The sequence below is a fragment of the Bos grunniens genome, chromosome 23, assembly GCF_055505025.1.
Source record: "Bos grunniens cultivar Pamir isolate PY7600 chromosome 23, Bosgru_T2T1.0, whole genome shotgun sequence".
NCBI lineage: Eukaryota > Metazoa > Chordata > Mammalia > Artiodactyla > Bovidae > Bos > Bos grunniens.
In genome coordinates this window covers 51555016-51570539 of record NC_141187.1, presented here as the reverse complement: position 1 = coordinate 51570539, position 15524 = coordinate 51555016, and the positions used below count along the sequence as shown (strand labels likewise).

Here is a 15524-nt window from a genome sequence, read left to right as displayed (position 1 = left end):
TGGAGTAACAGGCAAATTTGGCCTTGGAATACGGAATGAAGCAGGGCAAAGACTAATAGAGTTTTGCCAAGAAAATGCACTGGTCATAACAAACACCCTCTTCCAACAACACAAGAGAAGACTCTACACATGGACATCACCAGATGGTCAACACCGGAATCAGATTGATTATATTCTTTGCAGCCAAAGATGGAGAAGCTCTATACAGTCAGCAAAAACAAGACCAGGAGCTGACTGTGGCTCAGATCATGAACTCCTTATTGCCAAATTCAGACTGAAATTGAAGAAAGTAAGGAAAACCACTAGACCATTCAGGTATGACCTAAATCAAATCCCTTATGATTATACAGTGGAAGTGAGAAATAGATTTAAGGGCCTAGATCTGATAGAGTGCCTGATGAACTATGGAATGAGGTTCGTGACATTGTACAGGAGCCAGGGATCAAGACCATTCCCTTAGAAAAGAAGTGCAAAAAAGCCAAATGGCTGTCTGGGGAGGCCTTATAAATAGCTGTGAAAAGAAGAGAAACGAAAAGCAAAGGAGAAAAGGAAAGATATAAGCATCTGAATGCAGAGTTCCAAAGAATAGCAAGAAGAAATAAGAAAGCCTTCTTCAGCGATCAATGCAAAGAAATAGAGGAAAACAACAGAATGGGAAAGACTAGGGATCTCTTCAAGAAAATCAGAGATACCAAAGGAACATTTCATGCAAAGATGAGCTCGATAAAGGACAGAAATGGTATGGACCTAACAGAAGCAGAAGATATTAAGAAGAGGTGGCAAGAATACACAGAAGAACTGTACAAAAAAGATCTTCACGACCCAGATAATCACGATGGTGTGATCACTGACCTAGAGCCAGACATCCTGGGATGTGAAGTCAAGTGGGCCTTAGAAATCATCACTACGAACAAAGCTAGTGGAGGTGATGGAATTCCAGTTGAGCTATTCCAAATCCTGAAAGATGATGCTGTGAAAGTGCTGCACTCAATATGCCAGCAAATTTGGAAAACTCAGCAGTGGCCACAGGACTGGAAAAGGTCAGTGTTCATTCCAATCCCCAAGAAAGGCAATGCCAAAGAATGTTCAAACTACCGCACAATTGCACTCATCTCACACACTAGTAAAGTAATGCTCAAAATTCTCCAAGCCAGGCTTCAGCAATATGTGAACTGTGAACTTCCTGATGTTCAAGCTGGTTTTAGAAAAGGCAGAGGAACCAGAGGTCAAATTGCCAACATCCACTGGATCATCAAAAAAGCAAGAGAGTTCCAGAAAAACATCTATTTCTGCTTTATTGACTATGCCAAAGTCTTTGACTGTGTGGATCACAATAAACTGTGGAAAATTCTGAAAGAGATGGGAATACCAGACCACCTGATCTGCCTCTTGAGAAATTTGTATGCAGGTCAGGAAGCAACAGTTAGAACTGGACGTGGAACAACAGACTGGTTCCAAATAGGAAAAGGAGTTCGTCAAGGCTGTATATTGTCACCCTGTTTATTTAACTTATATGCAGAGTACATCATGAGAAACGCTGGACTGGAAGAAACACAAGCTGGAGTCAAGATTGCCAGGATAAATATCAATCACCTCAGATATGCAGATGACACCACCCTTATGGCAGAAAGTGAAGAGGAACTAAAAAGTCTCTTGATGAAAGTGAAAGTGGAGAGTGAAAAGTTGGCTTAAAGCTCAACATTCAGAAAACGAAGATCATGGCATCTGGTCCCACCACTTCATGGGAAATAGATGGGGAAACAGTGGAAACAGTGTCAGACTTTATTTTTCTGGGCTCCAAAATCACTACAGATGGTGACTGCAGCCATGAAATTAAAAGACGCTTACTCCTTGGAAGGAGAGTTATGACCAACCTAGATAGCATATTCAAAAGCAGAGACATTACTTTGCCAACAAAGGTTTGTCTAGTCAAGGCTATGGTTTTTCCTGTGGTCATGTATGGATGTGAGAGTTGGACTGTGAAGAAGGCTGAGCGCCGAAGAATTGATGCTTTTGAACTGTGGTGTTGGAGAAGACTCTGGAGAGTCCCTTGGACTGCAAGGAGATCCAACCAGTCCATTCTGAAGGAGATCAGCCCTGGGATTTCTTTGGAAGGAATGATGCTAAAGCTGAAACTCCAGTACTTTGGCCACCTCATGCGAAGAGTTGACTCTTTGGAAAAGACTCTGATGCTGGGAGGGATTGGGGGCAGGAGGAGAAGGGGACGACAGAGGATGAAATGGCTGGATGGCATCACCGACTCGATGGACGTGAGTTTGAGTGAACTCTGGGAGTTGGTGATGGACAGGGAGGCCTGGCGTGCTGCGATTCATGGGGTCGCAAAGAGTCGGACACGACTGAGTGACTGATCTGATCTGATCTGATCTGATGCAAAATAAATTAATAGATCAAATTTGAAATTAATGCCAAAAACTATCCAGTCTTTTTTGTACTTCCCTTTTACTGTCATGTTGAACACTGAAGTCTAAGGAAGCCATTACTCACGTTTCCGTTGTTTTGCTCTGTGTGTGTGTGTGTGTGTGTGTGTGTGTGTGTGAGATGAAACCCAGTAAGACTGACTTCTGTTATAGTGCTTCCCTGGTAGCTCAGACGGTAAAGAATCTGCCTGCAATGCAGGAGACGCAGGTTCGATCCCTGGGTCAGGAAGATCCCCTGGCGAAGGGAATGGCTAGCCACTCCAGTCTTCTTGCCTGGAGAATCCCATGGATGGAGGAGCCTGGTAGGCGGTAGTCCGTGGGGTCGCAGTCAGGCCCAACCAGGCCATGCATGCACGTGCTCGCAGATGTAGGAATGTCTCCATATACACATGCTTTAAAATGGAAAACCTGAGTAGAGGTAAAGGAAGCCTATATGGCTGGTTCATCCTCCTGACCCTCCAACCTCGGTGTGTCCGTTTGCAGAGAAATCTACACGATTACGTTTGACATTGACCTCGAGAGGCAGTTCCTCCATTTAAGTAACAAGGAAACAGATTATGAAGAGAAATATCAGGTCATATAAGGAACTGACAGCAAAACCGGGCCTGGGATCCCCTCCACTCGCTCCCATTTGAGTGATATTTCTATTACCTTAGGCTGTGACATTGCAAATTCCGTGACCTTTTCCCAAAACCAAATTAGAGTTACTTTGTGGAAGCGTGCCTTGTACAATTTTGGCCCTGGTTTTGGGGAGAGAGGGTGTCATGAAATCAAACAAACTGCTAATGGAGGCCTGAAAACTCTAAAAGAGATGGATTTTTGCTAAAAGATAAACCTGCTCTTTAAAAAGAGCACTATCTCTTTCAAAGCAAAATGGCAGCCCAATAAAGCTATTGAAGACTATCTGCAACAGGCATAAAAAGTGAAAAGAGGAAATGTGGCCTCAAAGGAGAGTGACTTTCCACCGTACAATCCATCAGGCTGCAGAGGAGGTGCACGGAATGAAAGGGGGGCCTCCAGACGCACCTGGAGCAGGCCTCATGCCGGCAGGGGAGGCTGAGACGCACTCAGAGCTGCGCTGCCTCAGAGGGCTTCACACGCGATCGCAGCCATGGAGGTAGAGCGCCGTGGGACGAGGAGTTTAGAAGACAGCTTTGCCGCCTAGCCAGTCAGTAATGCCAGTCAGTAACCTAACCTGGGGAGAAACACCCCTCAGTCAGAGGCTGTGCAGCCCGACTGTCATCTGACCCGAGACCATTTATCACCCAGAGGCGGGTAACCGTGGTTACAGAAGATAAACGACAGGTAGGTGACTCACAGATTCTTCCTTTCCATGTGACAAGGCAGGAGTTCATAGATCCAGGCACCGCACCTCGAGCAGAAGGGAAATATTTATGTTCACTTTTAGAAAAAGAGACCCCAAGAAGCACACAAAAGAGACATGCGTCCTCCTCGTAAGGACAGACTTCTAGGGATTTCCGGAACCTCCCAACACCCACACAGTTGTCAGAAAAAGAGGCTTAGTATAACTTGATGTCTTCTTTTTATGGATTGGGGTAAAAAGAGTCTTTTCTCTAATTGAAGACAAAATAGCAAATGGGGAGGTTGTTCCGTGGAAGCCGGGTTTCTCTGGCGTGTCTGAGTCACTTAGCTTGAAACATCACAATGAATGGTTTTTTGAAAGAAACAAGGCAGAGTTAATAGAATGATTCGCCTCCTGCCGGATACAAACTCAGTCCCGGGGGAATTGCGAATGCAAATGCAAAAGGCAAAACAATAAAGCTCTAGAAGATAACATAGGGAAACCTCTCCACGACTTTTGAGACGGACAAGTATTTCTCAAACAGAACACACGAAAAGCGCTGGTTTTAAAGGAAAGACTGTTAATCTGGACTGTGTTACAATTAAGAATTTCTGATCTATAAGAGTCACTAGTAGGGATAGAGTGAAAAAGCAAGCCGCAGAGTGAGAGAAGATATTTGCAATACGTACATTCAATGAAAAACTTGTGCCCAGAAAATATAAAGATTTCCTACAAATCAATAAGAAAAAATAAGTCAATTTTTAAAAAAGAGGTCAAGGTCTTGAATAGGTGCCTCATGAAAGAAGACATCCAAATGTGCCAATAAGTGTCTGAAAATGTGTTCAGCCTTACTGTTCATCAAGGAAATGCAAATTAAAACTCCAATAAGACTCCACTGCACATGCACCAGAATGGATGTTAAGAAGACAAACTATCCCAACACTTGGCAAAGACATAAACTAATTAGAGCGCTAATATACCGTTAGAGAATGTAAACTGGTACCGTCACTTAGGAAAATTCTAGGACAGTATCACGATGTGGGCTCAATCCCTGGATGGGGAAGATCCCCTAGAGAAAGGACTGGCTACCCACTCCAGTATTCTTGCCTGAGAAATCCCACAGACAGAAGAGCCTGGTGGGCTACAATCCATGGGGTCACAAAGAATCAGACACGGCTTAGCAACTAAACAGCAACAAGTTGACTAAAATTGAACACACGCCAACCCCACCATTCAGCGAGTCTGCTCCTGGATTTGCATCACAAGTGTGCACCAAAAGGCAAGAGGAAAATCCTCGTAGAAACATTCATTGAGCTTGTAAAGAATATTACTCGTTATAGTTCAAAGCTGAAAACCAATCAAGTGTTCATCAACAACAGAAGTGCTATAGTCATAAAATGGAATAGTATCCAACAACGAGAAGGAACAATTACAACGTGGAGGAGTCTCTCACACCTGACTTTGAACACAAACGATCAGAGACATCGGAGTGCGTGCTATGTCATTCCATCTATGCCAAGTTCAAAAACAGGTAAACTTGCAGCTGTGGTGGTAGAAGGAAGTTAGTGGCTGGCTGCCTTTTGGACGTGGGACAAAAGAGACATGATTCAGAGGGACGTTTGGAAGCCTCCTCAGGTACTGACAGCATTCTTTTCTAATCTGGACTAGATTACAAGGGGATGTCCACTTGGCGAAAATTCTGTGCACTTTTCTGTAGCAGGTATACCTCAATCAAATATTTATTTAAAATTGTACACAACATGAATATGTGTATACGCACATTCCTTAGCTATGTACTTAAAAATGGTCAAAATGGTAAACTTTGTTACGTGTTTTTTACAATTAAAAATTTATGCATGAGACAGGGTGCTCAGGGCTGGTGCACTGGGATGACCCAGAAGGATGGGATGGCGAGGGAGGTGGGAGCGGGGTTCAGGATGGGGAACACATGTACACCCATGGCAGACTCATGTAAATGTATGGCAAAAGCACTACAATATTATAAAGTAATTAGCCTCCAATTAAAATAAATAAATTTTAAAAAATTTGTAATAAATTTGTATAATACAAAAAGAAGGACCAAACCCTGCTGATACCTTGTCTTTGGACATCTGGCCTCCAGGACTGTGAAGGAATAAAGTCCCATAATTCAAAGCCAAATAGAATGAAGTAAAATAATACACAGCCAACCTCTTTTCCATATTTAGCTCCCTCAGTTCCTGTATCAGTATTTTTTTAAAGCTCAACTTAGTTTCTTATGTTAGCAATATCTGTTCCCCCAAATAAATGCTTCCTAATACAAAATGTATCTCAGTTTAAATAAGGGAGTTTCTTAGAGAACAAACTATGGTTGCCAGGGGGAAGGGATAGGGAGCTAGGGATGGACGTGTACGCACTGCTGTATTTAAAGTGGATGGCCAGCAAGGACCTGCTGTACAGCACAGCGAACTCTGCTCAGGGTTACGTGGTGGCCTGGGTGGGAGGGGAGGTTGGGGAGAACGGATACGTGTTTATGTATGGCTGAGTCCCTTAGCTGTCCACCTGAAACTATCACAACACTTGTTAATCGGCTGTACCCCAGTAGAAAGTAAAAACATTAAATAAATAAATAAGGGCAGCTCGCTCCATGCCCTGTGGCTAATAGAAACACCACTCACATCCCAGGGCCTCGCTGGGCTCTGGGATGAGATCAACCACGAGACACTGTAAAGCAACTATACTCCAATAAAAAAAAAAAAACTTAAAAAAAGGAAAAGGTCTATTCTCAGCTAAGCTCCAGAGAGACACTTGGAAGACATAAGCCAGGCCACGTCACTCCCTTGCTGAAAACCTTCCCTCTCACCCCAGGGTCCATCCCAGCACTTGTCACATGGCTTCGTCTCCTGCTCTCTGTGCCTCACTGGAGAGCAGGCGAGGTCCCGCTTTGAGTTTTAATGTGGATGGAAGCCTCGACTGGTTAAACAGCAGCAGCATCCACAACTGGAGGGTGCTTCCCCCCAGGATCCTGAGGCCATGGGCTCAGAGCGCCCACAGAGGCCCAGTCCACCAGCCGCCATCTTCCTCGTCCCCGTGGCGTGGGGCTGGGCTGGTGCCAGCTCTGATCTCAGCCGCCGTCCCTATGGGCCGTGTCCAGACCGCACCGAGGGCCGGGACCAGTCTCAGCTCTGCTGGGAGCCCTGTGGGAGCCCTGTGGGATCTGGAGGCCCTGGGAAGACTGGAGGGACACAGAGGAGAAGAGGGTTTCTGCACCTTTTCCTCCAACACGCCACGTTCCCCCTGCCCGCCCCCCGCCCACCCCCCGCCCCAGTCTCTCTTCCAGGGCCTCCTTCTGGGGTGGGGAGCAGGCGAGAGGCGCAGAGCTGAGCCTGATGGCAGCCTCCCCGAGGACTGCTGGGGGCGCGGCGGACCTGTCCCCTCGCTTAGCTCCGTGCAAGTCATTCTCCCTTCGTGGTCACTGCATACCTGAAATTTGGGGGCCTCCATGGTGACTCAGTGGTAAAGAATCTGCCTGCAATGCAGGAGACTCAGGTTTGACCCCCTGGGTCAGAAAGATCCCCTGGAGAAGGAAATGGCAACCAGCTCTAGTCCTCTTGCCTGGGAAGTCCCATGGACAGAGGAGCCCATGGGGTCATAAAAGAGTCGGACACGGCAGAGCCACTAAGCCACCAGCAAGTCATCCCCCACACGAGCGCTCTGTTGGGAAAGACGCTGGCTCAGTCAGCTTAGCTCTTCCTCCAACCCCTGCTTCCTCCACTCACCCATCCTCCTGCGGAGCAGAATTCTGACTTTGTGAAGGTTCCTCTCCTCCCTGCGTGATTCAGGGGGCTCCAGCTGCCATTCCGACCCTGACCCGAGAGGTGCAGGCCCGCAGTGACTCCCCATGTCCCTCTGCCAGGGGCTGGTTTGTTAGCTGTTCGTCGGAGACTGTGGGGTATGTGAGGGGCTCCCGGGAGGGCTTGCTCCTTGCGCAGAGACTGTGGGTCGACGATGTCGGAGCTGCTGCAGCCGGTTCCGGCTCCCCAGGGATAAAGTCAGCCCTGGGCACAGCCAGGCAGAAGGAACCTGCCAGCCGTGACATCGTAGCCACTGAATTCACTGACGCTGAGCCCCTTCCGATGAGAGGGAATAGATTTCCTTTTCATTTAGGCCTATTTGAGGCAGGGTTTTTCCACTCGTCACAAATGAAGGAATCCAGCGTCTGCCCTCTCAGGGTGTCTAGGCCTTCTGTGATAAATAAACCCCTGGCCGTATCTCCACCGCCTGCAGGAGGAGAAGGCTTCCCCTCTGTGGGCTCCCGCTGGCTAAGGCCGCCTGGGTGTCTGAGGCCTGCTCCCCGAAGCAGTTCATAACCGTAACACGTCAAGTGAAGGACGGGGACCCTCCTGTCTGGGGACTCGTGCGTCAGCCTGTCCCCTCCTTCCTGTGAAAGACAAGGAGAGGCAAGAGGAGGAGGAGGGGGCTGGCAAAACGCAGCCTCCAGGGCCTCCCCGGATTTATGAACGCTTATCCGCACCTGCACTGGGTGCTGAGTGCAGGTTCGAGGACCGGAGTCGGGAGAGTGAGGCAATGTCCTCGCTTTGCTCGTCCTCGACCCCCACTTCCATCTCCCTTCCCTTCTGCAGCCTCCAGGCTCCAGGCGGCGCCCCTTGCTGCTCCTGCTCTGGGCTTTGCCCTGAGCTGCCACTTCCAAGGGGCCTGCGCTTTGAGGTGCTCAGACCTGGGGTGCAGACACCGTTTCTCAGCCACAGCCCACAGGTACCTCACTAGCAGTGAGGACGTGCCCCAGGGGGTGTGCTGCTGAAAGCAGTTGAAGACGGGCTCGTCTGAAGATCGCAGACCCCTTGGCCTTTAAAGCGCTTGTTAGAGCTGACCCGAGACTGCCCCCCACCCCACCCCCGGGAGATGGGGCCCTGGGTGAGCTGCCTCCCGGTCTCAGAGCTTAGGGCAGTGCCGTGTACTTGCAGAAACCGCCGTCTGCTCACTGCTCACCCGTTGGGGCAGGTGGGGAAAGGGAGACCCCTGGGCAGCCCCGGACGGGCACATGGCTCCAGTCTTCATGGGAGGAGGGACATCCGTCCTGCCCAGGGAGAGTCATCTGCGCAGGCGGGGTGGCCGATGTTGATCTTGACCCCCTCCTCCCAGGCTGCCTCTTCTCTGACCAGGGGCGGCCCCACCCTCTGGCCCTTTCTGTGCCCCCCGCCCTCCTCAGCATCTCCACAGTCTTCAGTTGTGCTCGGAACTGGACATTGCAAGTTAACAAGACTCTGTTCCTCAGACGAATGCCCAGGGAGCAGCACTGCCTCCCAGCGATCGTCTGATATATTTCTTATAATAGTTTTCAGGATCTGGCTGGTCAGTGGACAATGGGTCCAATGAAAACCCTCTGCCGCTGTGGGAACATGGGCAGGAGGGGTTTGTCAGGGGCTGGGGTGCTGATGGGCATCTCACAGACTCAGAGCCTCTGAACCGCCTGCAGAGAGACGGGGACCACAGCCTCTGCTCCTGGAGGAGCCCTGAAGGACAGAGGGAGGTGCTCTTTGGCTGACACTGGGGTCACCCAAGGCCAGCCCCCTGACGCCTCTGGGCACCGAGCAGCCACAGGGAAGCCCTGGCCTTGGGGCAGGCTGCCACCAGGAGTGTCTGGGCTGGTCTGTACTGTCCCCTCCGGCCGGATGCCACCTCCTCCACCCTGCCCTGGAGGCACCTTCAGATCTTTCTTTCCCAAGCATCTGTGTCCTCTCTGGCTGTGATTTCAGAGTGTGTGGCATCAGCTGCTGTGGGCTGGGACTCACTTGTATTCTCTTCGAGTGTCCTCCCCACCCAGTGCCTGCCCACTGTGGGGTGGGCGAGGGGGGCACCTTCACCTCCAGGGCCTGTAGCTTGCAGACATGGCGTAGGTTGGTTCATAAAAGAAGAGATATCGTCCTCGTGTCTAAACCATGAGACGAGCATTGTCACACCCATTTCACAGACGAGATCTGCCAATAAAGGCAGAGAGCTGGATTAGCGATTCAACTCAAGTCTGCTCTTGGGATGACTGTGTTACTGTCTGTTAATCTTGGTTTGATGTGACCACCAGGCGCAGGGCCTCCTTCGTCAATGACTCCCAATAAATGTGGGATCTGGGAGTACTGAGAGAGCCAACTGGGAGTCTGGAATAACACAGTTGTTGGCGTAGCCTTCTGAAGAGGTGCTTACGCTTTAGACAGGGGAGGGTGAAGAGAAACGGGTGGAGGACCCTCTGCACTTGGTAAACAGTAGAGGTGCTTTCGGAGAAGGCAATGGCACCCCACTCCAGTACTCTTGCCTGGAAAATCCCATGGATGGGGGAGCCTGGTGGGCTGCAGTCCATGGGGTCGCTAAGAGTCAGACACGACTGAGCGACTTCCCTTTCACTTCTCACTTTCATGCATTGGAGAAGGAAATGGCAACACTCCAGTGTTCTTGCCTGGAGAATCCCAGGGACGGGGGAGCCTGGTGGGGTGCGGTCTATGGGGTCGCACAGAGTCGGACACGACTGAAGCGACTTAGCAGCTTAGCAGAGGTGCTTTCCACCCTCCTTCCCTGACCTGCTGCTCAGAAGGGACTGAGTGAATATTGTCACCTTGCCCAGCCTCCCCCAGAGGTGGGAGCCCCCATGGGTCCCCTTGGTCCTGGAGACATCCAGCCTCCATCAGGTGGGAGCCCCCGTGGAGACCCCAGGTCCTCGTCCTCCTCGTCCTCGCTGGTACACGCTGGGCTCTCATTACACGAGCATCTCTGCAGCACACATGGCTCCCCGTCCTCCCTTCCAGCCTCAGCAGTGCTCCCCTGGTGCAGCTCCCCCAGAACCCAGGTCGTGACCCAAGGCCACCGCCTGCACAGCTGCTCCCCTCCAGCCAGGGGCTCTTGCCGACCGCCCCTTCCTGCGTCCACCTGCCGCTCCGTGTCATCTGGTGGCCAGAAGCCAAGAGCCCTCTCTGCACGGCCGTCTGCTAGGGGGTTTCTCTTCCATCGTGTTGGGGATGAGCACAGTGCTGGGTTTGAGCCAAGCACCTGCTCAATGAGGAGCCACCACGACCAGGCTCCCCTGAGGACTCCGGCACCTGCTCATAAGCATCTTCCCATGCGGCCAGCCCTTCCCGCACAGAAAAGTCCTCAGAGTGGGAGGCGGGCCGGCCCCCTGCCCGTCATCACGCCTCCACGCCCTCATCAGGCCTCCACGCCCTCATCAGCTCCCAAGTCTACTTGTTCGCTGCTGATTCCATGAGCTGCGATTCTCTTCTCATCCACAAATATTTAGGCTCCGAGACCCAGAACATCCGCTGAACCACAGCTGGGAGCCAGCTGTGCGGGCGTCTGTTCAGTTCCCTAAACCCACTGCCCTGTGTCTGGCTTCCCGCTCCGGCCACCTGAACTTGACCTGAGTGATTTCAGAGCTGCCGATGGGACTCCAGCAGGAAGCGAGGCCTCCGAGGGGGACGGAGGCTCAGCTTCAGAAAGCCGCTGGGGTCACAGCACAGGCGCCCCCGAAGGTGAGTCTCTGCCCCCTCCTGGCACATCCACCCCCCGCGGCAGGGCTGGGAGCGCGTGCCCGGCCCCGTGGCCCACCACCGCGGGAGGCAGGACGGGTCACCGTGACTGTGCTGCAAGCCGAGGGGCCGGCGTGTGGCCCTGGGGCCTGGCACCCACCCCTGCCACTCGTCACGTCAGCTCTCTTCTGGGTTTGGAGATCCGAGAGTGAAATGAGAAGACACGTATTGCTTCTCTTCTGTTTCTCTTCCTGTAACCATTCTTTCTCTTGGGTTCTTTTTTTGTGGAGAGCAAAACAAAGTTAAAGGGAAAGAGCTCCAGACACAGTAACACCCAGGGCTGAATTGTAAGCCTGAGAAATGCGAACAGAGTTAAAGCTCGGTGCAGCCACGTCTGTGATGCTGAGTAAATCACTAACCTGCTGTGGACCTGAGGCTGCTCACAGGATCCCACAGAGCTGTTGCCAGGAATTTCTCCTGGGTGTGATTTCCCTGACTTGTGTGGTTTTCTGAGCCCACTTACAGGAAACGTGTGAGGTGCCCTCAAGGCACCGGGTGATGCCGCCCTACTCGCTGTGGGTGGGGCTGCTTGTGGCCCGCCGGGAGCCGGGGCTGCTGCTACTTCCTGTGTTTCCAGGAAGCCGAGGGGAGACGCAGAGTTCTGCTGTTGGACAGACCCCCTCCTCTTCCGGCGGGGCAGGTCCAGCAGGCCAGGTCCAGCAGGCCCACGGGCAGCTGCCTGGCGGCGAGTCCCTGGCTTCGCCCTGTGAGACACCAGCGCCCTTTGGAAAAACTCCCAGAACTGTTTTCTGTCTCTGCTCTCCAGCATGAGGGCAGAAGAGGCGGCTGGATTTCGTCCCTCAGCAATCAACAAAAATGAGGCGAATGAGAGTGACTTCCAAAAGGAAAAAATACTCCCGCTTTCCAGGGAGACGCATGATTCGGGACATGACACGGCATTTGCCGTTGACTGTCTATTTTCTATCTGAATTCATGTGTCATGAGTAGGGAAAAGACAAGGCGAGCGCGTGCAGGAGCGGGGAGCGGAAACCCGAGAACGCAGCATGCGTGGAACAGGGAACGCGGCCACAGGGCCCACTCGGAGCGAAGTGACACCCGCTGCAGGAAGGCAGGGCAGCAAGACCATCAACACACGCCTCGTGCCGGCCACAGGGCCCACTCGGAGCGAAGTGACACCCGCTGCAGGCAGGCAGGGCAGCGAGACCGTCGACACACGCCTCGTGCCGGCCACGGGGCCCACTCGGAGCGAAGTGACACCCACTGCAGGCAGGCAGGGCAGCGAGACCGTCGACACACGCCTCGTGCCGGCCACGGGGCCCACTCGGAGCGAAGTGACACCCGCTGCAGGCAGGCAGGGCAGCAAGACCGTCAACACACGCCTCATGCCGGCCACAGGGCCCACTCGGAGCGAAGTGACACCCGCTGCAGGCAGGCAGGGCAGTGAGACCATTGACACACGCCTCGTGCCGGCCACAGGGCCCACTCGGAGCGAAGTGACACCCACTGCAGGCAGGCAGGGCAGCGAGACCGTCGACACACGCCTCGTGCCGGCCACGGGGCCCACTCGGAGCGAAGTGACACCCGCTGCAGGCAGGCAGGGCAGCAAGACCGTCGACACACGCCTCGTGCAGTGCGCACACCGCTCCGTTCTTCCCAGACCAGCACGCTTTCAGTTTAGGATGGGGGTGGGCGAGGAGGGTGGGCACAAGACGGGCCCCAGGGATTTCTCAGACTCCACACCCCTCTCCCTCTCCCCTCTCCCCTTCCCAGAGAGTCCCCTGCCTCCTGGCTGAGAAGAGTTGAACTTTATAAGGACAGTCTCCCAAAGACAGCCCAGGGCATGCTCAGGCTATTAATGGATCAGAGATAGAAAATGAAATCCTGCTATTTCCTGCCAATCAAATTCTTCCCCGGGCCAGAACCCGAGCCCAGGTGAGGGAGTCTTAGCTCCAGCTCACAGGGCTCCCCAGCCTTCATGGGTCTGATATTTTACATTTAATTAAAAGAAATCATTTAAGCTTACAGGCAACATTAAGTCCTTGGTAGCCGGGGAGACCGTAGGTCATGGATAATTGATATCCAGCAAAAATCCCCAAACCTCATTCGCATTAGTAATCTCAGCGCCGCCGTCCCCGGCCAAACAAGCGCTCACCAGAGCTGCTAATCATGCTGCCCTCTTGCCCGGCTGGCACCCCCTGCCCCACTGACCCCCTTCCCCACCGGCCCCCCTTCCTCGCTGCCCCCCTTCCCTGCTGCCCCCCTTCCCCGCTGCCCCACCTTCCCCTGGCTCCGCTCCCCTCCGTGGAAGCGTGAAGTACTGCACAGGCCCATCGGCCGACCGCCAGCCACAGAAGCAGAAAACGTTATAACTGAGCCTCTGCATGCATGCGCCCCATTTCCCACACAGCGAACACCCCAAATCCAAGTCTTAGAACCTCCAAATTAGTGCTGGAGGAGTACTGCAAAGACAGCTGTGCTATAAACAGGGTTTTGCTTCATAACCAGACTCACTGTGAGATTCTTTAGGCCAGTGGGTGTTAATTTCTACAGGTTCTCAGATCCTTTCAAGAAATCGAAGAACTATACAGATCCATCCTCCCCTAAATCATGTTCACACGTATATACATCACACTTCACATACAGTAGTGTGGGTTTCACAGGACTGGGGAGCTTGTAGATATCAGCTCTAAAGTGAAGAATAAATAAAGGTGTGGAAGCAACCTAGGTGTCCAAGGAGAGATGGATGGATAAAGAAGACATAGACAGTAGACCATGGAATACTACTCAGCTGCAAAAAAGAACAGCATTTTGCCATTTGGAGCACCATGGCAGACCTAGAGGGCACGAGCTAAGTGAAATAAGTCAGGGAAAGACCAGTACTGCGCGATCTCACATGCATGGGGAACTGAAACAAGTGACTAGTGACTGACAGAAAAAAGCAGCAGTCTCACGGATAAAGCGGACACATTGCTGGTTACCAGTGGGGGGGGGTGGAGGGGCAAAGTTCGGGTCGGGATTTAAGAGGTACAGACTATTGGTCGTAAGACGGGCTCAAGGATGTACTGCGCCACACAGGGAATACAGCCAATATTTTGTAATAGCTGTAAGTGGAAAGCAACATTTGAGAACTGTATTAAAAATTTAAAAGAACAAATAGACATGAGCTTTTTCTTTTATTAGCCTGCAACCTACAGGAAAGAAGAGTGTACCACGTAAGACCAGCTGTGTTAAAGGCTGCCATGACAGCGACCCAAGAGGGACCTGGTGGTCCCGTGGGACTCTGCCCACCGACGCAGGGGACGCAGGCTTGATCCCATCTGGCAATGAGGATCCACATGCTGTGGGTGCAACTCAGCCTGGTGCTGCCGCTACTGAGTGTGGAGAGCCAGCGCTCCGCGACAAACACGCAGCACAGCCAGAAATAAAAATAAATTAGTTAAAAAAAGTTTTTAAGTGCACCAATGAAACATATGTGCTTAGTCGCTCAGTCGTGTCCTACTCTGTGCAACCCCGTGGACTGTGGCCCACCAGGCTCCTCTGCCCATAGGCATTCTCCAGGCAAGACTACCTGGGTGAGTTGCCATGCCCTCCTCCAATAAAAAACTGAAACATATAGACAGTTTAATCACGTGTGTTTTATCAGGTAGAATGAACAAGGATTTACCAGATCTGTTTGGGTTACTTTAAAGACTACTCTTCAATATCCTTATAGAGATTACTTCAGAGTATATAATAAACCTGTTATTGATAATTAAAATCTATTGGCAGCCACTGCACAGCTACACACGAGGCCAGAGCAGGGGTCAATTATTTCTGACAAGAGCAGGGTTGTCCAGAATGACATCACAGAGAAAGTGACATTTAAGTGGAGCCCTGAGAGTACGGAAGGACGTGACATTAACGTGTTAGGAATCGAGACCAACGGAAGGTGAGCCAGTAATAAATATCCTGCCTCTCTGGAACTGAAAGTCATTGGCATTTATCAACATTTAGAAGCATGTCAAATGCATAGGTGATGTCTATTTGAAAGCCATTTTCTCCTGCCTTTCCTCATTTCCTCATAATTTCACTGCAGGAATGTGATCCCTGAACAAAGAGGCCTCACAAACTCCACCTGAAATGTTTCGTTGGCGACTCTCCAGGCCTTGGGCATGGGAGGCTTCTCCTATGGCAGGAGGTTGGAAGGAAGTGCCAGGTCGACAAAAATGCACGTGTGGAAATTGCCAGATGGGACCCCAGGCCGGGGAGAGA

At 51.6% G+C, this 15524-nt stretch overlaps 1 long non-coding RNA gene across 1 annotated transcript; it reads left to right on the top strand.

The window, feature by feature from the left end:
• Positions 1-10910: 10910 nt before the first annotated feature.
• Positions 10911-14888, top strand: LOC147347827 (uncharacterized). The gene is made up of 2 exons (XR_015152814.1): positions 10911-11255; positions 14454-14888. It is a non-coding gene; the product is annotated as an uncharacterized LOC147347827 (long non-coding RNA).
• The last annotated feature ends 636 nt before the right edge of the window (positions 14889-15524 follow it).